The 24,270-nt window shown below is 43.6% G+C and overlaps 1 long non-coding RNA gene and 1 pseudogene across 1 annotated transcript in view; both read left to right on the forward strand.

Moving 5' to 3' along the window:
* The first annotated feature begins 546 nt into the window (after positions 1-546).
* Positions 547-24,270, forward strand: part of LOC142140909 (uncharacterized) — a 53,732-nt gene continuing 30,008 nt past the window's right edge. The window contains exons 1-2 of the long non-coding RNA XR_012688586.1: positions 547-1,632; positions 3,432-3,790. This is a non-coding gene — a long non-coding RNA (uncharacterized LOC142140909). The remainder of the gene's footprint in view (positions 1,633-3,431; positions 3,791-24,270) is intronic.
* LOC142141893 (small nucleolar RNA SNORA47) lies at positions 4,860-4,936 on the forward strand (annotated as a pseudogene).

Below are 24,270 nucleotides of genomic sequence, written 5' to 3' on the forward strand. Positions count from 1 at the left end.
GCATTGTACATTTATGTATATTAAATCTAAAATTTAATAAGTGCTGTCCTTATTGCTCAAAATGTTTTCACTGTCTGTTTAGAAGAGACAGATTGCTTGGCTGTGTTTAGCTACCAGTGTGTGAAGTGTTAACTATTTAAGGTACCAGAGCACAAGGTTTTGCGCAATTGGGTAATTAAGTCATAGGCGTTCTGTGGGCTTTATACCTAGATGGTGACAGAACGGAAGTGTGTGAGAAGTGTGGAAGCCGGTGCCTGTGTTGGGAGGGGAGGGGACCAGTTAAATCTGTAACCTTAGGGAGAGGTGAATGCAAGATTTAGGCTGGAATCCTGTTTGTCCCCTTACAGTAAGCTTCCAAGTCACAAGTGCGCAGATGGCGGATTGTGACAGGTAAAGGTAGTTAGGAGTGGTATATTATTTGACTGTGTGAACATATGATAAGACATTAAATCAGGGAGTGGCTAGATGCAGCTATCCCTGACAATTGTTGGCAGCTTGTGGGATTTTTCTAATTTTTAGAGCATAAAGTGCTGGGTTTAAGTAATCATTCCCTGCACTTAAGGACAGCCGTGTTCATAAGGACAAAACTCAAAGCATTTTAGTTTTTTAAGACATACATGCAAAACAGTTCCCTTCCATTCTTTTTTTTTTATCTTTTCTATCTGTTATTTGGCAATTTGACTGAGGAGATGGCGGCTGCATATAAACGCATGGACCAGGATGCGCTGATGGCACAATTTGAGGAGAAAGGAATTCCTACCAGTGACTAAAGCAAGGAGCAATAAATTGAAGCCCACTTGCAGAGAGATCAGTTCCAAGTTACAGATCTGTCCCATGGAGGGCACATCCCGGATTCTGAAGAGGATCTGATGGAGGATATTGCTTCAAATCCTGGACTGTTACTTTATGAGGACTCTAGTAGTTCAATTGTGGATACTGCCATGGATGTTTATTTGCAAACTGCCCTAAAATATTTGGGGCCAGCAGACATTGCAACCAAAATGCAGCTTATACAGCAGTACCAGGAGAAGGAAGCTGCTGAACGCCAGGAGAGGAGCACTGCTGTGGAGGCAGCGGAGCGCCAAGTAGAAAGAAAGCTGCAGAATGAGATACCAGCTGGAGCTTACCGATCTTCAATACCAGCCAGGGAGACTGGTGCCAGCAGACCCCGTCCAGAGATTTTCCCTGTTCTGGAAAAAGACAGGGATTTAGATGCCTTTTTTGCGAGGATTTGACAGTATGGACTGCCCAAAGATCAGTGGGCGCAGTACTTGACCCCTGGTTTGCGAGGGAAAGCATTAGAGCCCTTTGCAGATCTTCCACCTGAGATGGACGGAGTTTATGAGGCGATCAAAAGTGCCCTGTTGCAGTGTTTTAATATCACCCTGGAGGCGCACAGACAAAGGTTCTGAGGTTTAAAACGCAGTGCCTCTAAAACTTACTCCTGACTTGTTGCTCAACCGTCTGCTTCCTTCAAACAGTGGATTGGGGGCTAAAGATCACCACCCTTAATGCTCTGAAAGATTTCATGATCCAGGAGCAGTTTTTTACTTTCTTCCCATCTGATGTGAAGGAAGTGGGTAGTGGATCGGGACCCTGATCCTGCCAATGTGTTACTTGGGACTGATTTAGGTAAGATGTTATCTCAGTATGTCTCCACAGATGATATTGTGAACTCAGCCAAGAGAACTCACATTTTTTTTCCAGGTACCAGGAGGTGACAGGAAAAAGGTCTGTTCAGCTGCCCCTGGAATATGTAAACCAGGATGTGACAGGGAGAAGGTTTATTCTACTGTACCTGGAGTGTGTAATGATGTTAATGTCACACATGTTACTGTGTTAGAATCTATTGAGAGTACCCATGTTTTACCAGGTACCAGGATGTGACAGGGAATGGGAATGTCATATCGTACCTGATGTGTGTAATGATGACAATGCTAAAAATAGTGTTGCATTAGAATCTAAACATGTTTTTCCACTGACATCTTGTCATGAGGTAGGGACAGATAATAATGTTCCTACAAATGTTGTAATTGATACTAATGTGGATAATATGACAGCTACAATTGGGGTAGAGGATACTGTGGATAATTCTGTTGGGTTAGATAATAACAATGTTTTTACTCAAGTAATGTGTCTAGCAGTGAGGATGCAGGGTAAATAGGAAGAAGGGCAGAGTGAAACTTTGTGACCGTCTGTGCCTGAACCAGTAGTCCCCAGGGTTGTAGAAAATGTGTTGGAGGCACATAGCAATGACCAACAGGAAGTAGCAAGTGGGAGGAGTACTTACATTGACGCTGTGACCTGTAGTTCGAATGTTCACCACCCAGATCTCAATTTGAGTTCTGAACATTCACATGAATTGCCTGACGAGACTGAGGGGTCATTTGCTGGCCCACTCTCTCTGAGTCAGCCATCTAACAGCTTGGAGGGAGTAGCTGAGGGGCCCAAAATCCCTGTTATTTTTCATCCCCATATAGATGGGCCCAGGGGGTGGTGTTCTGTCCAGTAATTCCCCACATGAGACTTGCATAGTGTCACCCTTGACAGCTTCCCAGCAGCATAACACTAATCACACCCCTGCACATATCACAGGAAATTTGGTGGAAATAGTTTTCGCCAGGGACCCCCACAAGGAGGTTTGGCCTTTGCTTCTGGTGGGTTCACAAGTTGCAGCCCTCTGCGCTGCTTTCAGGTGTAATGAGCTGGCATCAACAGCAAAAAGGGTCTGGTCAAAGTACTGGTACACAAACAGGCAGCTGGGTGCCAAATCAACAAGCGGTAGAAGTGTCAGAACAAGCCGGGTCAGCAACAATCAGGAATGCACAGTACCAAACGCCAGGCAGAAGTCAGGAACAGTCCAGGTCTGGGTATATAGGATCCAGCCACAATATGAACAGCATTGCTAGAGTAAAGGTTTGGAACCTAATACTTTGACCTAGGCCTGTGCACAGAGCAGGTCTCAATAGCTGAGCTGATGAGTAGGACAGGTCACAGGTCAGAACACATGAGCACAGGTTCAGAGCTGTTCTTATAGAGCCATGCGCCTTCTGCTGCACAGAGTAGGATTGTGGCTCAGTGTTCTGCGTCTGTAGCGGAGAGAAGAGTAGAGCGAGAGCGTGCCGGACAGCGGGTTTGAAAAGTAACAGCCGGACTCCTATGTGTAACAGTAGTTACCCTTTGTGGAGCTTAGTCTCCAGCCTGAGACTCTCCGCTGCTGGTGTCCATGCTGATATTGGGTTGTTGTTACACACTTACCTGTAACCGTTCCAGCGCCACGATCTCTACTGCTTTCGGGTCTCTGCCGGGCAGTCACATGACACGGCAGGTGGGGAATTCAAAGATGCTCTATAAAAACTCTGCTCTGACGCCTGGGCAGCGTCAGAGCAACTTCTTGCTGTTCCTGACTTAACGTTTCCTGTGCTTTCCAGTGAACCTTGCTTGATCTTCTAGACTCTGTTCCAGTGTACCAGACCAGGCTTGTTTGACCACGTTACCTCTTTGCTCCAAGTGTACCAGACCCAGGCGTGATTGACTACGCTGTTCCTCTGCTCCAGTGTACCAGACCCCGGCTTGCTGACCACGTCTAATCTCTGCTCAAGTGTACCCTACCCCGGCTTGCTGACCATGGCTATATCTCCCACATCCTTACCTCTAGAGGCAGACCAGTGGACAGCGACCTGCGTTCCTCCGCAGCAAAGCCCATCCCGCCTTGCGGCGGTTCTTGGTGAACACCACGGGGTTCGTTAGACTCCGCACCACCGGCCGGCCGGCGCTAATCTAGAGTAAGGCAAGTACTCCATATTTATTACTTATTTACTGCACGTTACACAAGTGTTACAGTTGTGAAGGTGTGCAGTCCTATTGCGAGATATCGCCAGCAGCAGTCCTGTGTCTCCTGGTCTGGGATACCGACTAACACAGCGCCCTACGTCAAGAACCCTCCTCACTGACGGATTTACAGATCCTGCTCTTTGTTTATGTTCCAGATGTCCCACTCTCAGCGATTCTTCATCATACTTTATTCCCTAGTCACAATATTGATCACATAGAGGGTACCATAAAGTCATATGAGGGTCAGAGACCAGGGGGTAAATGTATCAAAGTCCGATTTTTCAGCTGAAATTTAAAGCGGCGATGGCTTGTAAAGGTAAGTTTGCCATTACAAGCCATTGCCGCTTTCAATTTTAGCTGAAAAATCGCCGATCTCCTGCGCATGGCCGGATTAAGGGGGGGGCACAGGGGGCACGTGCCCCGGGCCCCCCTCTCTCCAAGAGCCCCCCGCTGCCCGCATCATCTCACCTGCCATGTCATCTCTATGTGCACACGGAGCGATTCACACACGGAGTGTGTGCATGCATCAGAGGACCCCTGCAGCCGCATCTATCAGTAACGTCAGATGCGGCTGCGGGGGTCCCCTGATGCATGCACACACTTCGTGTGTGAATCGCTCCATGTGCGCATAGAGATCGTTATGATCTCTAACTGTGTGCCAGTAGTACAGCAGCACCTGCTGGAGGAGCTGCTGTACTGTCTAAAATGGCCGAAATGGAGCTGCTGCGCATGCTCAGCAGCAGCAGCTCCTCCAAGACATCAAGTGAGCAGGTGAGTCGTTTCACTGGGCTCATATTCATACTGTAAGTCACAAAATATATAATATATAAATAAATATAGCATGTGTAGAAGGTCAGTGGATGTCCCTCAGTAGTGGAAGTAATGGAGTTTTACAAAAGCTTCATTATATATATCTTAAAATTGGTTTTGCTTGTAGAATTATGTACCGTAGTTTATTTTGGAACACTGATGGCAACACAACAGTAGTAGTATGTATGGAGTGGTTTGAAAATAGCTGAATGGGTTGGAGGCCTGAGAAGGTGGAGCAGTCTCCTATACTGCTTCTTACTGGTAATTTCCTCCTATAGTAACACTGCATGTGCTTGTTGCCTTCCTACTTATGTTGTGTTATGTGCGTATTGTCGCTAACCAATAACGATTGTCGAACCTCGATTTGTGTTTCCAAAGCACAAAGATTTATTCGCAATAAGTGGAAAAATATGCTCAAGCGAAGTAATAGTAAATACAGCCGTTACTTATCGCAGGCGCTCTGGATCCAGTGCAGTCATTCAATCCTGAAGTCTGGGGACAAGATGTCTGCCCTCTGGATCACAAGCTGCTGCTTATATACACAATCAAATACAGTAATACAATGAAGATGGTATAGCTTGCATCTATTGGTCCGGGTCTCAGGAATGTCCAAGGGGTCGTCAATCATTGGCTGGTTCATCCTAAGGAATCCAAAGGAGGGGGTCATCTCTGCAGGGGGTATGCTCTGCTCTTCCCGCCCGGATTCCTTAGTCTTAAGTAGTTCATAATTTCCTATCATTCATAACTTGCGTATGCACTCTGCGATTCCCTCGCAGAGTGAACCAAACAGTAGGATATGTAATAAGGTTCATTATGATACCACTCATGATGTTATTCCTTTAACCCGTTCCGTGTATTTCACTAATATGCATGTAACTCTGATATAACATATAAATACTACTATATTTCGACATAACTGACTATGTGTTGCAACTACCATTAATGTGTACTATTTTATAAGTATGCGTGTTTGTGCGAATGTATGGTAAAAGACCGATTACTGTTGCTGCCACGTGTAGTGGATGTGTACGCCCTTTCACGCCGTAGCGTGCCCTTGTACGTCATAGCGTACCGTACGCATCTTTTCAGACAAAGACAACCAAGTTTGCTAGACTTTAATTGAAATGACTTTATCCAATTTGCTGACTTCGACAGTTCCACCCTTTGATAGTGTAATAAACTATCACCCAATCACCGTTTCAAGTTCAGGATTATACAATACTTCTTCACAGACCATGATCTCGGTATCTGGTACCACCCTTTCAGTCTCTTTCTCAGTGTTACTCTTATGAGACCGTTTTCCACACTTCAACACAGTAGGAACACATTTGACAACTAAACCAATTGCTAAGATGACACCCAGTATAAGGAGAAGGAGCTTACCTACACTCGCAATCATTTCCTGTACCCACTCCCCCAGACCGGAGAACCATTTTGCTGGGTTCAACCATGAGAACCAACCCGCCACCTTTTCCCCGACCTCATATAACGAAGAATTATGGCTCTTTCGAAATTCCCATTTCAGCTGCAAAATTTCATCCATCTTCCGGTCTATAACCTCTTTAGGGTCTTCCGTATTATTAGTAATGTACGTGCAACATTTGACACCGAACTGGGTGGCCAGTGTCACACAGTACCCACCAGTAATAGAGGTGAGATAATTTAGTACCAGTCTATGTTGCACCAACTCCTTCTTGTACGCTTGTAGCTCCCTTCCAGTATACCTGAAAGTGTCATCATACATCTCGGTGATATTATCTATTAATTTAGCTAGGTCTTGGATATATTTAAAGTTTAATGTTCCCCGAGCGGTCCTGGTGAGATCTAGAGCAACCATAACTTGGAAACCAGCAGTTTCACTAATCAATTTTGTAGCTATGGGTTCCTCACCAGGAATCATATTTCTCTTGCCACGGTGTTCATACTGTGTGTGTATGTATGGTGGTGATGTAGTCTTGTGAATATCTAAAATTTCTTCATGAGTAATAGTCATGATTTCAGGAACCAGTTTAGCTAAGAAACACAAGCCCTTGGAACTCGGAGTCACCCAGGAATAAGCTTTCCTCCCACAAACAAAATGCACATCATCAGGGAGAAGATAAGGAACAGTATGCCCATGAATTATATCACACAGAGTTTTGATAAAACTACCCATGCCTAGTGTCTCCATCTGCTCTAGACACGTGTCGGCATTAATGATATTTTCACATTTATCTGTAGAGACTTTTCCAATAGATACCTTCTTATGTTTGGTTATCCGCCCTAACTTGTGACTTCCATCAGCATTCCTGCCTAGTAGTGACCTTGTGAGTCTCTCTCTAAAATGAGTGTGGCGAGCCATTGTCTGATCTGATAGGTCAGCCTCCCAATTCTCCAGGCGCTTTGCATGAGATATGTTTAGGCACAGCAAAGATCTGCCTATGGAGTATTGTCGAAGCGTCAGACTAGGGGACCTAGTGTTATTGTACCTCCCTTCTATGGGCCTCCCACCCCTTAATTCGAGTACTTCGGATATGTTTAGCGGGAATGGCACTAGTCCTATGTTATGCTGCCCTTGAGGCACGTGAGAGCACACCCAACACTCAGTTTGGTTTAGCACCTTACCCACCAGGGAGTGATAATCCTCCAAAGAATGCCCGCCTATATTCAGAGTACTGGGGGACTGGCATCGTTGGATGCATCTCTCGTCAACTAGGGAGTTGCAGAACTTGCAGATACAATACTCATCAGACAATAGCCCCTCACACTGCCTCCGAGTTCCTGAGCTAGCAGACCTTTTCATAACCCCTGGACCAAGTTTGATAATGGGCTGCTCAGGATATCCTATTAACTTTTCTTCGGCCTCCATTTCATCCGTATCACTCCCAGAACTCTCCTCCATCCTCCATTCTCCTTCACAAAAATAGAATGTCCTAGAAAAAGTAAAAACAAGGAAAATCCTGGAACAAAAGAAAAACAAAAACCGCCACTCCATCGCTGGAAAGATAGTTCTGAGGCAACGTCTCTGGTTCAGGTGTCTTAACTGCAGGCTTTAGGTCTCCCGGAACAGGCTCACAAGTGACAGCTCTATGTCGTCGGTCTGAGTCTTGTCTTGCACTTTCTCCGGATTATGGACTCTCCTGCAGTGGGTGGAATGGACCCAAGTGTCTCTCTCTGCAACCTTCAGTGATGTAGTACTGGTCAGCAGCACTTGGTATGGGCCTTCCCAACGGTCTGTTAAACAACCTGAACGTAAGAAATTGCGGATCATAACATAGTCTCCAGGTTCAACATCATGACAGTTCGTTTCTGGCATACCAGGTGACAGCATTTTTAGTTTTTGTTGTTGTTGTTTCAGCTGTCTACTCATTCTTATAAGATATTGTACAGTCACTTCATTATTACACTTTAAGTCGTCTTGTGGACTCACGATCAAATGAGGTTGTCGTCCGAACAGTATCTCAAAGGGGGACAGATTAAGAGGAGGTCTAGGAGTGGTTCGAATGCTGTGGAGGACCAACGGCAAAGCCTCAGGCCATGCCAACCCAGTTTCAGCCATTATCTTACCTAGTTTGTTCTTGATAGTACCGTTTACTCTCTCCACCTTACCACTGGCTTGTGGTCGGTAAGGGGTGTGAAGTCTGCTACTGATTCCCATGAGTTTACACATATTTTGGAAGATATCACCAGTAAAATGGGTACCCCTATCACTTTCAATGATTCTAGGGATACCGAACCTACACACAAAGTCTTGTACGATTTTCTTTGCAGTGAACACAGCAGTATTAGTGGCTGCCGGATATGCTTCTACCCAACCGGAAAACACATCAATACACACTAACACATACTTTAGATTCCTGCACGGTGGTAATTGGATATAGTCAATTTGTATTACCTGAAAAGGTCCGTCTGTAGGAGGGATGTGGGATGACTCAGTTGGAATAGTTTTCCCAACATTTTTCCTCTAACAAGTAAGACATGACATTGCTTTCTTACCAGCTTGAGAGGAAAATCCGGGAGCACACCAGTATGCTCTCACCAGTTTGCACATACCTTCTTTACCCAGGTGAGTCAGGCCGTGTGCTGCTTCAGCCAGGCTTGGATAGTATGTTCGGGGAGCTACAGGCTTACCTTGCCCATCCCTCCAGAGTCCTGAGGACTCTTGACCACATCCCTTCGCCTTCCAGACCGCCTTCTCCTGCAGGGAACACAAATCTTGCATTTCAATTAATTTCTGCGTGTCTAATGTCTGAAAAACCATCATAGTCTCGGTCGATACAGTCATAGGTTGCCCTGCTGCCCATTTAGCAGCTTCGTCTGCCCTGTTGTTGCCCAATGACACTGGGTCTTCTTCAAAGGTATGGGCTTTGCATTTTATGACGGCTACTGTTCTGGGTAACTGTATCGCTGTCAGAAGTCCTTTTATGTGTTGTGAGTGTGCCACTGGTGTACCTGCTGCTGTCGTAAAGTTTCTAAGACGCCAAAGGGCCCCAAAATCATGCACTACCCCGAAGGCGTACCTAGAGTCAGTATATATGTTGGCTGATTTACCCTCTGCCAATTCACACGCTCTCCTTAGTGCTACTAGTTCCGCCACTTGGGCTGAGTGAGGTGGGCCAAGGGGTTCAGCTTCTACCACATCCTGATCGTCTACAACAGCGTAACCAGTACATAGCTCTCCTGTCTCTGTCTGTCTATGGCAACTTCCGTCTGTATAAAACGTAAAATCTACATTTTCTAAGGGGGTGTCACGTATGTCGGGCCTTGCAGTAAAGGTCTGATTCAGGTGTTCCATACATCATGCGTGTCAGTATTCTTGCCTAACTCATCATCAACCAGGGTCTCCTCACCTCCCACCCTTTGTGTCTCTTGAGACACATACGGAAGGTATGTAGCTGGATTTAGGGTAACATCGTTTGATGGTGATGTTTGAGGGTGCCATCAGGGCTAGTTCCCACTTTGTGAATCTAGCTGAAGAAACATGTCTGGTTTGGGCTGAATTTAACAGAGCTGATACAGCATGGGGTGTATAGATGGTTGAATTATGTCCTAATACTACATCCTCGCTCTTACTTACTAGAAGGGCCGTTGCTGCTACACTTCTGAGACATGTTGGGAGTGATCTTGCCACATTGTCTAATTGTGCACTGTAGTATGCTACCGGTCTGCTAGCGTCACCATGTTTCTGTGCGAGGACACCTGCTGCACAGCCATCAGCTTCTGTACAATATAGCTCAAAAGGCCTTTCATAATCAGGTATTCCCAATGCAGGTGCTCTTGTCAGACTATCTTTAAGATTAAAGAACGCTTGCTCTGACTCTTCTGTGTGTACGACACGTTCTGGTTTTGAGGAAGAGACTAGCTCCTGCAATGGTAATGCCAGAATAGAAAAACCTGGGATCCATGACCTACAGTATCCACACATCCCCAAGAAAGTACGAATCTGCTTCTGGCTCTGTGGCAGGGTCATGTGTTGTATGGCCTCAATTCTGTCGGTTGTCAGGTGTCTTAGCCCCTTAGTGAGGCAGTGTCCTAAGTATTTGACCTTAGTCTGACATGGCTGTAATTTATCCTTTGCCACCTTGTGCCCTGTTTGTGAAAGATGAAGCAACAATGATTTAGTATCATGTAAACATGACATAAAAGAATCAGAGCACAACAACAAATCGTCCACATATTGAATTAGAACAGACCCATTGTGGGGTTGAAAGGATTGCAAACAGTCATGTAAGGCTTGGGAGAAAATACTGGGGCTGTCAATGAACCCCTGGGGTAGTCTGGTCCATGTGTATTGCACTCCCCTGTAGGAGAATGCAAAAAGGTATTGGCAGTCAGGGTGAAGAGGGACTGAGAAGAAAGCAGAACATAGATCAATGACAGTAAAATGACTGGCAGACGGTGGAATCTGCATGAGGATGACAGCTGGATTCGGCACTACGGGGAATTGGCTCTCAACAACTTTGTTAATTCCCCTTAAGTCCTGGACTAATCTATAGCCCCTCCCCCCACTCTTCTTCACAGGGAAAATGGGACTATTTGCTGTACTGGCTGTACGAATTAAAATCCCTTGTTGTAACAGCCTCTCAATAACAGGATATACCCATAGTTCCACCTCCGGTTTTAATGGATACTGTGGGATTTTTGGAGCTATCCTACCACTTTTTTAGTTTGACCATGACAGGGGCTACGTTTGCCATCAGTCCAGTGTCCTGTCCATCTCTGGTCCATAGGGAACCTGGTATTTCCAGCAACATCCCCTTTACTTGAGATGGACTTTGTTCTATAACAGGCGAGTGTAACATTAACCTTTGAGGGGTGTCCAATATGTCCTGTACCTCATGTGCAACCTTCTCGGGTATATCTAGGAACACACCATCTGAAGTACAGTATATGACACATCCCATTTTACATAACAAGTCTCTCCCTAGCAAGTTAGTAGGAGCCGCTGCAGCCAAAAGAAACGAATGCTTAGTATGCAGAGGCCCGATAGTAACTTCGGCGGGTTTAGTTAGAGGATAATGTAACACTTTTCCCGTCACCCCCATAGCTGGAATAGTTTTGCTGGTCACCTGTAGATTGAAAGGAGAGGTTATCACAGATCGGGCCGCCCCTGTATCTACAAGAAAAGTTTGTTTCCTGCCAGCTATGTCAACTATCATTGTTGGTTCTTCACTCTGACTCTCAGTTAACCTCACTGGCTGTAGACTACAGGTATGACCTGACCCCTAGCGCTGACTATTGATTTCCCGCGCAGCATTTGCTGCCGTAATATGCGCGGGTAGATGTGAGTCTTCTAGTCTATGTGAATCCTTTCTTGGAGGATATCTATGTGACCCACCCCTATGTGTATTGAGTCTTTCTTTATTACACTCTCTAGCGTAATGTCCTTCCTCGTTACAGTTGAAACACCTGATCACTTTAGGTTTCCTGTTATATGGGTTGTATGCTGGTGGTCGTGTGTGCACCCCTTCTAGAGCCTGTATACTTACCGTCATTAACCTATCACTTTTCTCTTCCCTTTTTCTAAAAAGGTTCTTGTCATGCTCCACAGCAGACTCCCTAAGGAAGTCTACCGTGACGCCTCTCCAATTAGGTAATGTGGTTTGTACTCTCGTCTTTAAATTTTCCCTAAGGCCATCCATCAGTACCCCTACAGCTACCTCTCTGTGATGTGGGTCCTCACTTATGTTGGATATCCCAGTAAATCGTGCAATCGCTGTTATAGCTCTAGCAAAGTAATCTGAGGCAGTTTCACTATCCTTTTGTTTAATGGTGAAAATCTTACTCCAATTTACTACTACTGGAAAACAGATGGCTAAGTGTTTGACAATTTGTTCTATATTCCGTTGGTTAATCTCATCAGTCAAGGTGTCATCTTCCTCCAACAAACAATCTCCAATAAATTTTTGTATGTTAGTATTGGGAGGAAGACACGCCCTCAACACTACCCGCCAATCCTTACTGGTTGGTTCGTGAGCATTCCCTAAGTCTTTAACAAATTTCTGACATTTAGCTAACTCTTTTCTAGGATCTGGGAATTCAGTCATAATGGAACGTAATTCTGATCTAGTCCAGGGACAATGCATTGTAACATTTCTTAAAGGAACTACACCATCCTTATCCGGTTTCCCATTGGGAACTGTTATTGTGCGGACCGGGAACACACCCTCTGGTACACTAACTTCAGGGGACGCTACAGGATTTACAGGCCCTAGATTTAGAACACTTTCACTCCTAGTGATCACGCTACTCTCACCTATCTCAGCCATTTTCTCATACTTGCGCTGAGCCTCTAGTACATTAACAGCATGGGCAATAGCCGAAATCACAGTGGGTTCATCTTCATTTTCAGATACACTTGATTGAAACTGATTTAAAACAGGGTACAACTTAGTAATTTTTCTATTTTCAGTTTTAACAACGGCTGTACTTACCCCTCCCGCCACATAAGGTGGCGGGGGCGCGCTTGCGCTGAGTTCGCCACGCTTCTCAACGGTTACATCCGCCTTGCGCGCGCTTTTCGCCACGCCTATTTCCGGTTTGCATTCGCTGCTCTGCCACGTGTTACCTTCCATTTGCCACAATTTTAAACAATCATTATGTCTATTTCTCTTTTTCGTTGACTTGATCAACCATATTTTATCTTTTACAGTATTCAGTACCTCTGCATTAAAACTACCTATTGTTGGGAAAGGCCTATCACAATCTTTGGTCATCCCGACCCACGTGTCACAATACACAGTTGCATATGCACTATATTTCTTACACATGAGAAACCTCGCTGAACCAATAGGGCCTTCCTTAGGCAGTACACTGACCATCTCTAGCGTATGCTTAGCACCCATGTTGAACAATATACCTTCTACCCGGAACACAGACACACCGCAATGCTCTGTTCCTTCCGGCCAAATGTGAAATACAGACACACCTCAATGCTCTGTTCTTTCCACCTAATAATTTCAACTCTGTTGCTATACTCACCGCTAGAGATCTATAATCCTCGGTGAACGTATTTCCTTTAGCCGCACTCACTCGCTTTTCTCGCCCCTTGCGAGGGTCCCTAATACAGAAATATCACTGTGGGCCCCAAGGGCTATCAGCTCCTCGATACCCTGGCTCAACCACAAAAATCTGCTGAGTTTATTATCGCTGGGAGCGCAAAGTCGATACAATCAACCTGCCTTTCCAGTATAATTCCTCCTAGCTGCTTCACCAATTCGCACTAACGGTGCGACCGGATCGCACTGCCTACCAATACTAATTATTAGCAAACCTTGCAATCTATTGGTAGCGCTTTGCGAAAACCCAGTTTTCGCATTCGGTATACCTGCCCTGTATACCGTCCTTCAGTTGGGCAATCCGCCTCGTCAGACAGCAACTGAGCACCTCAACAATAAAACAGTGTATCTACGTTACAACATCACACACTATACACCTTTTCTGCGCAGAAAATCAAAAGTTCCCAACAATAGTAATAATGTCTCAGAGGCTTTCACAAGTAATTATACTATGCATGTATAATAACTATCAAAACGAATGTTTAACCACGTGGCAAATTTTCCGGAAGTTCGCGTACGCACAGCAGGAAGTACACATACGCTAAGCAATGCAATACAGTTAAAACGCACAATGACAGAAAAAAGAAACAGTTTTCTCTTTTGTCCCTAGGTTCTAGTTAGCGTGCCTTAGATAATGCAAAACGGACATTCGGTTTCACAACACAGAGTAAAATTCAGGTTTTGAACACCATGCGTTCTTACCCGTTTATGACGCGTCTCCACCCTTTGTTGAGGAACCGAAATCCGTTGGTCTTGCGTATCATCGGCAACGAAACCTCCAAAGCTCACGAGCCCCCAATTGTTATGTGCGTATTGTCGCTAACCAATAACGATTGTCGAACCTCGATTTGTGTTTCCAAAGCACAAAGATTTATTCGCAATAAGTGGAAAAATATGCTCAAGCGAAGTAATAGTAAATACAGCCGTTACTTATCGCAGGCGCTCTGGATCCAGTGCAGTCATTCAATCCTGAAGTCTGGGGACAAGATGTCTGCCCTCTGGATCACAAGCTGCTGCTTATATACACAATCAAATACAGTAATACAATGAAGATGGTATAGCTTGCATCTATTGGTCCGGGTCTCAGGAATGTCCAAGGGGTCGTCAATCATTGGCTGGTTCATCCTAAGGAATCCAAAGGAGGGGGTCATCTCTGCAGGGGGTATGCTCTGCTCTTCCCGCCCGGATTCCTTAGTCTTAAGTAGTTCATAATTTCCTATCATTCATAACTTGCGTATGCACTCTGCGATTCCCTCGCAGAGTGAACCAAACAGTAGGATATGTAATAAGGTTCATTATGATACCACTCATGATGTTATTCCTTTAACCCGTTCCGTGTATTTCACTAATATGCATGTAACTCTGATATAACATATAAATACTACTATATTTCGACATAACTGACTATGTGTTGCAACTACCATTAATGTGTACTATTTTATAAGTATGCGTGTTTGTGCGAATGTATGGTAAAAGACCGATTACTGTTGCTGCCACGTGTAGTGGATGTGTATGCCCTTTCACGCCGTAGCGTGCCCTTGTACGTCATAGCGTACCGTACGCATCTTTTCAGACAAAGACAACCAAGTTTGCTAGACTTTAATTGAAATGACTTTATCCAATTTGCTGACTTCGACAGTTGGGAAATGATCTGACATTTTGCATTAACATAATCACCAAATTTGTTTTATGCCTGTCCCGGGCATTCTGTAATAAATATATTGTTTTAAGTTTATGTCACCTAGGGGCATATTTAAGAAAGCACGATATTGCTCTTACGGGGTAATTAAGGTGCCTCCGTGTCCTCCGCAAATTTATGAAAGGTGCATCGCAGCAGATATCGTGGATATCTGCTGCTTTGCACTCCTTCATTTTTGGGAGCAGTCACCATTTAACAGTATGGTGACTGCTCCCGGCTGCAATCTAACAAGTTCAGAAAAACATTTTTTTCACATGATCCCTCCCTGTCACTCACCGCTCGCTGAATTGCAAAGACAGAGCAGGGATCTTTGTGCGAACATGAGCAATTGAAGGAAGAAGAGGAATGAAGATGACCAGTAGGAGATCCTAGAGACATCGCGTCCCGAAGAGGGGGGTAAGTATGATTTTTTTTTTATCACAGAAACAGCAGTTTTTCGGAACTGCTGTTTCTGTGATCCGTTTTTAATAAATTTGAGAAATAGTTCAATCCTTATACATGCGATAAGGATTGATAACTATTTCTCATTTCTGCCGATGATTGATAAATGTGCCCCCTAGTGTGATAATGGGAGGTGTGGCTGTACAGTAACTATACGGAGACCATGCTGTAATACTCTTAATAGAAAGCTAGGTATAAAGTTTGTGTTTGTAAGCCATGTTCTAATGAGTATGACCTAGAGCGGATGTTAAATGTGTAACGTTGTATTTCGACAGTGTGGGGTGATGACTTTTCACTGTAGATGCCTACTTATGCAACAACTTTTAATTGCAATGCAATTATATTTAATCAGACCATATACACAGATGTCCAGATAATGAATTGGTATGGGGCAGCACGGTGGTGTAGTGGTTAGCACTTCTGCCTCACAGCACTGGGGTCATGAGTTCAATTCCTGACCATGGCCTTATCTGTGTGGAGTTTGTATGTTCTCCCCGTGTTTGCGTGGGTTTCCTCCAGGTGCTCCGGTTTCCTCCCACACTAGAAAAACATACTGGTAGGTTAATTGGCTGCTTTCAAATTGACCCTAGTCTGCCTGTCCGTCTGTCTATCTGTGTGTGTGTGTGTTAGGAAATTTAGACTGTAAGCCCCAATGGGGCAGGCACTGATGTCAGTGAGTTCTCTGTACAGCGCTGCGGAATTAGTGGCGATATATAAATAAATGGTGATGATGATGAAATATATCAAGAAGACCCCTCATAGCATGTTTATTGCTTGAGAGAGAGATAGATAGATATATATATATATATATATATATATATATATATATATATACATACATACATACATACATACATACATACATACATACATACATACATAACTACACAGACATTTATAGTCAAAATTGGTGTTATGTTATCAATGTTTTTTTTTTATGTTAGTTTTAATGTGCAGTATCATTGCTAGTTTTAATGTGGGGTTTTTATGATTGTTTTAATTTACAGTATTTTAGCTTGTGTAAGCAATGATTTTTCTTGTGCGTACAGCCTAGGCGAGCCCTCTGGATGTTATATAGTGGGCTGTAGGTGTCGGAATTCAGGATGTGTTAATGCTAATAGCCTTATACTCAATGGCGTTATATTACATGCGTTTTATACGGAGGTGCCTGTACAATTTACAAGTACCTGTACTAATATTAATATATATTACGTCTAGCCATCATACTTTCACATCTTTGTGGACCTTGCCAGCTTTCCAGAAGAAGTAGAGGTAGCTGTAAGTAGTTGTAACATATATAAATATATATATGTATGTATACATATGTATTTGTGTTATTGTATATATGTGTGTGTGTGTGTGTGTATAGATACATATAATATATAAAATGTTTAGATACATGTTAAATAAATATTCCTTTTATGATAGAATTGGTCAGATTGTCTTTTTAATATTCACCACCTACTTGTAACGCTCTCTCGTGCATGATGACACTATGCTCTTAATTTCAGATCTTAGGGGCCCCCCTGTTTTAAGTGCCCCGGGCCCCCCAAAGCCTTAATCCAGCTCTGCTCCTGCGAGATGAAAAAAACGGACTTTGATACATTTACCCCCAGATGTCTAGATCCCTGCACACAATGGGTTGTGTGTGAACAGGATAACCGCAGCTCAGCCAAGGAATATTATCTGGTGTTAAAAGGGATTCTCTACATCCCTACACAGAAGTTCCTGGGCCCCCAACTGCATTGGAGAATAACATTGTGAGTTACTTAGTCTGGGGAAGTGTGGATCTGTCAACAATGATTTGTGTGGATAATCTGTTTACCTGCTCAGATGCACAATGTCAGCACCTGGGCATTGTAGTGCCACGAGACCTCTCTGATAATGTTATTTAACTACCATATATGTGAATGAAGCAGTACTGTCAGTAAATAGTATAACATTGGGTAAATACAGGGGTACAATCCGCTTAATCATCATTATTTATTTATATAGCACTAGCAAATTCCATAGCTCTTTACAATTGGGATCACATATATTGCGATTAACCGCTTCATATAAATATACTTTACACAATAATTGCATATAGATAGCACGGTACATAATGCAGGCTCATTTGAAATATAAGTGAAAACATCAAATACATTTTGCCCCTTTTGACTGAGGCATAAACTGCAACATATAGTTTTACAGTAATAAAGACTATTATTTGGGGACCAGGGATAAAAAAGTATAGCAACTCATCCCCTGTTAGTGTGAGAAACGAGGTATAGTTTATCTACTTGTTAAATTATCACACAGACAACAATCTCTCATTTCATCACAGTGGGGAATAAATATACGTATTTCCAGAGTGCGCATGTCTACCCATATTCTTCAGTATATAGGTTGGGGTATATCTTAGACTTTTAGGGAGGTAGCACTCCCCCTTAAGGTGCACCCTAGCGGAACCCTGAGGCATATGAAGATATGCTACCGGAGGTCTGGTGTAAAGGTAAGTGATAAGATAATGATGATGACTATCCGCTTCTGATTGGCTGTGTGCGTATTGACTCCCTCCCGCTCATAGTGTTTCACTTCTTATAGTTTAAGCGATATTATGTCAATTTGCAGCCTTCTATTCAGATTTCTTATTTATCATTTCCGATTGGTCTGCTGCAGCAAAAAAGATTCCCATTGGATTTATAAATCAGCAAACGATGGATGCGGTATTTGTGTTGGAGTACATTTTATATAGAAAATGCATCTTTCCCATTTACTAATAACTGCAAAGACACAATTCTCTATGCCAGTGATATTACACTTAAATACATAATTTATTTTCTACGAATAGAGTCCAGCTACATTTCTATGCTATCGTTGGGGACAAGTATACGCATTTTTACGTTTGAGTTGGGAGTTTTAAGGAAATCAACATACACACAAAGTCTGACATTTTTGCAACATATTGTTATGCGTGCATTTAGGGAGCGAGCTCTAAGTGAGGCTCATAATACGGGTTCTATAGCTGCTCAATTAACATATAAATAGAGAGACTCTATACATCCCATAATCTCTTTACGTAAATATCCATTCATGCCAGTGTTATGAGGAAGATAATTCGATAGAAAGCTCCTTTAGGCCATTGCATTAACATTCTATTGTGTTACACAAAAGTACATAATTATAAACCTAAGTAGAATGTGCCTTTGATATTTGGAATTACTGTAACAGTTTAGAGGATGTATTGGACATTTATCTTGTGGATTGCCATATCTGATTAAACTTGTAAATTTTGAGTAGCATATACAAGCATTATTATTATTATTATTATTTTAGGTAATACCTATAAATGTATTAATATGGATTGATTATCTCTTTGTTGTTCAGTTGATTGTTGTTTTTGTAATACTGTGTTGCTACTAAGTTTCTAATTGCTAATTTGGCTGCACGTTCCTTAAAAACGCTTTAGGCTAGTGCTTGCAAACTTTCATTTGTATAGCACTTACGTATCTCAGCGCCAAAATACAATTATTTACATAAGTAAAATGAAACATAAAATTACGAACAAAATGGCATAAAATATTGTAAAAACATATTTTTCATGTACTTACCTCCATCTTTTGAGAAATATTTCATACCAGTTTTAATTTTACTCCACTTTTGAAAGCAAGTCTTTTTGTGGTTTGGCAGGTTTTTTTTAACGATTTTTCTATGTTTATACTTCTATAGACACCTGATTTTCCTCCGGGAAATCGGGGTAGGAGGTTGGTGTGAGGGGGCGGGGCTCGGCGAATCGCATAATTTCTGGCCCCGCCCCATTATGTAATGATGCAAATGCGTCATTTTACCACGGTGGTCGAGCCAAAATGACGCGATTCCCCGAGAATCACATCATGGAGGCTCAAAACTTCCTAGTGAAGTGAGCAGATGCGGGAGAATGCCCTGCTCTCCCGGGAGACCTGCCCAGAATTCAGGAGTTTCCAGAATGTCCGAGTTGGCAAGTATGATATACAATGGTAAAAAATTCTAATTACCATTACCTACCTTGTTGAAATTGCAGGTATTTGTGATGTAAAGCCTGAAATCAAGATAAATCATATCCAACCTATTTTCACCTTTAATGTGGCTTTGGAAATAACAAAATTCAAGCGAAAAACACATAAAAGAAAGTGAAAATAAAAGTACTACAATACCCTGGTTGCAAAAGTGTGCACGTCCCTAAACTTGCACCTGTTGCTTTTATTACAGCAATGAGGGTTTTTTTTTAATAAGACTATCAACTTCACACACTTAGGGGTAGATTTACTAAAAGTTCTAAAAAGGAAAAGTGGAGATGCTGCCCATAACAATCAGAATCTAGCTATCATTTCTATAATGTGCTAGATAAATGATATATTGGGGCAGATTCAATTCCCTGCGTTGTTCTATTACTACGGTAATAGATGCGCATTATTACTGTTAGTACGGCAATGTTAACGTGTATTTTTGCGCTGCGAGCAAAAATCAGCGTTGAAGTTATCCCACTAATGGTAATAATGCACATCTATTACCGTAGTAACGGTAATGATGCTCACTCCGCATTGTTCTAAAGAACAATACGGGGAATTGAATCTGCCTGATAGAATCTGATTGCTTTCTATGGGCAACACTCCCACTTTACCTTTTTAGAAGCTTTAGTAAATCTACCCCCTGGACTTTGCAATTCTATGCCACTCTTTCCTGCCCACTTTATCCAGGGGACCTCCTGTACACAGCCCTCTTTAGGTCACAGGTTTTCAACTATCATTTTCACTAACCTTAATTATATGTATATATTACATGATTAAATATAGTAGGTGTAGTCCCGGAAATATTGCGAGTAGATAAAGACAGACGCAGAGATGTTTGAGCCTCATCCTGGACAGAGATTGTGCCTGCACTTGTCATAATGCTCTCATTTCCTCAGGAGTCAAGTAATGGAATATTGATTTACATACTTATTTCTTATAGTAAAATCAGCATAACCAAAGATAAATAAAATTGCTTTTTATTTTAGCTTCCTGAAATCTCTGACTAGTGACATTTTCTATTTGTGAGACCATCTGTGACTCTACAAGGAACCATAGCATAAGATAACCTTACACACAGCAATAGATCATGCTTGCCAACTCTCCCGGAATGTCCGGGAGACTCCCGTATTTTGTCCCCCCTCACGCCCACCTCCACTGGCAGGCTCCCGGAAGAGAGCTGAAGAAAGTTGGCAAGTATGCAATAGATTACACTCTCTCTCTCCGGCTGTTCAGAAAGCTGTTGTACTTGCTTGATAGCTCTTGGCACTCTGAGTGACCATTGCTGTTTACCAATCGGAGCTTAGGAGCCACTCTTGTAGGTATGACAGCTTCCCAACACAGCCAATGGGGTAGGAGATATTTGACCTGTTTCCAGATCTCATGAAATCAGGGTAAGGGGGATAAAATTGTGAGACCTGAAGACGGAGACAAATACGGCCACATTCATGCTCCTTAGATGGTATATTTACGCCTCTCATTGTATCTGTATACATGCCTCTCTGGTTGTCTTGGCTGTATAGCTTTCACTCTCTTTATATAAGATTGTAAATTATTAATGTTTGACCCTGGCTACCAATGTTTAGATACGTTTGTCCAGATCTGATCTAAACTCTTCCCAGCCAGTGTTACATGAAAATAAAACACAGCATATAATAATGGTCTAGAATGTAATTAAATCATATATACCGAACATAGAGCACAAGCATTTAAAATAACACACATTACACCCAATTGGTTCCAAGGGATTTCTCTAAAGATACTTATCTTTCCAGCATGTAGGGACTCTACCACTCCTTCCAATGTGGTGGAACATCTGAACCTTCTTCCAGTTGTTGTGGGGACTTTGTCTCACTTCAAACATGATCTTGGTGGTGTGTTTCTTTATGTCTTTTTTATTTCCCTCTTTCTCCCTATGTTTTCAGTGTCTTATTGCCTTGTGTCTGCCTCTAACCTCATATCTTGTCTGTACCCCATGTGTTATCTGCACACTGTCTGATCACTGCACCTCTTTTTGAATTTTAGACTCTTGTATACACCTGTTAGGAACTTACCTTGTCCCCGCTCCGCTGCGCTGTCAGCGGGAGCTGACAGCGGTGTCCATATCTTCAGCGCTGCTTCTGTTAGCGCTGCCGCACTTCCTGCTTCTCTCTGCTGCTGATCATGTGACTCCTGGGCGGGGAATTCAAACTACTATATCTTCCCTGCTCTGACACGCTGCCTGTGTCAGAGCAATGTGTTTCCTGTTCCTGGCTACAGTTCCTGTGTCCTGACTCCTGTGATCCTGCTCCCTGTTTACCCCTCTATTCCTCCTACTCCTGTGTACCTACCTGGCTGTGACCGACTATTCTCTGGATCTCCCTCTGGCACCGTATACCTGATACCTTCTGTGTACCGACCCGGCTGTGTTATCGACTATTCTCTGGATCTCCCTCTGGCACCGTATACCTGATACCTTCTGTGTACCGACCCGGCTGTGTTACCGACTATTCTCTGGATCTCCCTCTGGCACCGTATACCTGATACCTTCTGTGTACCGACCCGGCTGTGTTACCGACTATTCTCTGGATCCTGCCACGCACCCATTGCCTCCGTGCATCTACCGGTTACTGTTCCAGACCTACTACGCCTGGAATTCACGGCTAATCTGGGGGCCGCGACCTGCGGTTCTTCGGCAGCTAAGCCCACACTACCTTGCGGTGGTTCTTGGTGAAGACCGGAAGGCCGTTAGACTCCGCGCCCTAGGTAAGCCTGTGCTAATACTGACTAAGGCATCAAGATCGTAACAGTTTGCTCTGACCCCTTATCTAACTGATGGAAGCGACAGTGAATCCCACTGCGAGAGTACTACTGGATAACTTAGCGGCTCAGGTTGAGGAACAGGGGAAAAATCAAGAACAGTTATTACAGATTTTGCAGACTCTGTCTAACAGGTTGGATACGCTCCAAGCAGCTCAGGTGGCAGCTCCTAATCCTCCACCTGCTCCGGCCCCACAGCCTGCCCCCGCTCCAAGCGGTTCAGCTGTATCTGCTCCCACCACCTCTCAACTCCGCATACCTAACCCACCCAAGTTCAATGGGGATCCTAAGGAATGCCGAGGCTTCTTGAACCAGTGTGCTATTCAATTCGAACTTTTGCCCGGGAACTTTCCCACACAGAAAACTAAAGTCGCCTATATTATTTCCTTATTGTCTGGTCAAGCGCTTGCCTGGGCTTCTCCTCTCTGGGAACATGATGACCCCATTCTCCATAATTGTGCCACTTTCTTGGAAACCTTCAGACGCATCTTTGATGAACCCGGACGAGTCTCCAGTGCAGCTTCTGGACTCCTCCGTCTGCGCCAGGGTACCCTTACTCTGGGCCAGTATGCCCTTCAATTTCGCACTATGGCGGCCGAACTTCGTTGGAACAATGAAGCTTTAGTGGCCACATTTTGGCAAGGCTTGTCCGATCGTGTTAAGGACGAGCTAGCAGCCCGAGAGTTACCCACTACCCTGGATGCTTTGATCTCTCTCTGTAACCAGATTGATATACGTTTCCGTGAACGCACTCAGGAGAGAGAGAGTTCCCGTCGATCTACTTTCCGTTTGGCTCCTCGCTTCCAAAGTCCTATTACACCGGAGGAAGAGCCTATGCAGTTGGGAAGAGCACGTTTATCCCAGGAGGAAAGAGAGAGGCGGTTCAAGAATCGTTTATGCCTTTATTGCGGGGAACCCGGTCATGTCCTGAGTCAATGTGGGAAGCGCCCGGGAAACGATCGGACCTAACTGATGACGGAGAGACTAAGTTAGGTATGAACATTCTCTCTCCTATGGATTCTAGTTTTTCTATCCAAGTTATTCTGCAATATACTGATAAACAATTGTCTCTTCCAGCGCTTATTGACTCCGGTGCAGCGGGGAACTTTTTACGAGCTGACATTGTAGAGCGGTTATCATTGCCTAGGCAACCCTTAGATCCACCTATTGCCATTACAGCTATAGATGGCAGTCGTATCATTGGAGGATCCATTAAGAACAGAACTGTTAACATGTCTCTACGCATTGGAGCCTTGCACACTGAGGAAATCTCCTTCTTAGTCATTCCAAAGGCTATCAACCCGTTGATCTTAGGCCTACCTTGGCTCAGACTTCACTCCCCCATTTTAGATTGGCAGAAACCGGAAGTTCTTGCATGGGGTTCAGAGTGTCATTCCCGATGTCTTCCCAGGATTCATAGACCCGCTATGGGCTGTCTCCCAACACCCTCCGGTATTCCTCCTCAATATCATTCGTTTTCTGATGTCTTTTCTGAAAAGGAGGCTTCCAAGTTACCCCCTCATAGACCTTGGGATTGCTCCATTGAATTGTTGCCGGATAAGATACCACCTAGAGGACGGGTATTTCCATTATCTCTACCCGAATCAGAGGCCATGTCCCTATATATTAAGGAGAATTTAAACAGGGGTTTTATTCGGAAATCCTCGTCACCAGCAGGAGCAGGTTTCTTTTTCGTAAAAAAGAAGGACGGCGGATTGCGTCCTTGCATAGACTACCGTGGCCTCAACGCCATAACGAAAAAGAATAGGTACCCCTTACCATTAATCTCTGAACTCTTTGATAGGATCAAGGGAGCTTCAATTTTTTCTAAACTGGATTTGAAAGGGGCCTACAACCTTATCCGTATTAAACAAGGGGATGAATGGAAGACGGCGTTCAATACGCACGATGGGCATTTTGAGTATCTTGTCATGCCATTTGGACTTTGTAACGCTCCTGCGGTTTTTCAAAATTTTATTAACGAAGTCTTTCAGGATTTCCTGTATCAATTTGTTGTCATCTACCTTGACGATATTCTTATTTTTTCACCTGATATTATTACTCATCGCCATCATGTCTCCTTGATTCTTCAACGCCTTCGGTCGCATCATCTGTACTGTAA

Source organism: Mixophyes fleayi, chromosome 2 (assembly GCF_038048845.1).
Source record: "Mixophyes fleayi isolate aMixFle1 chromosome 2, aMixFle1.hap1, whole genome shotgun sequence".
NCBI lineage: Eukaryota > Metazoa > Chordata > Amphibia > Anura > Limnodynastidae > Mixophyes > Mixophyes fleayi.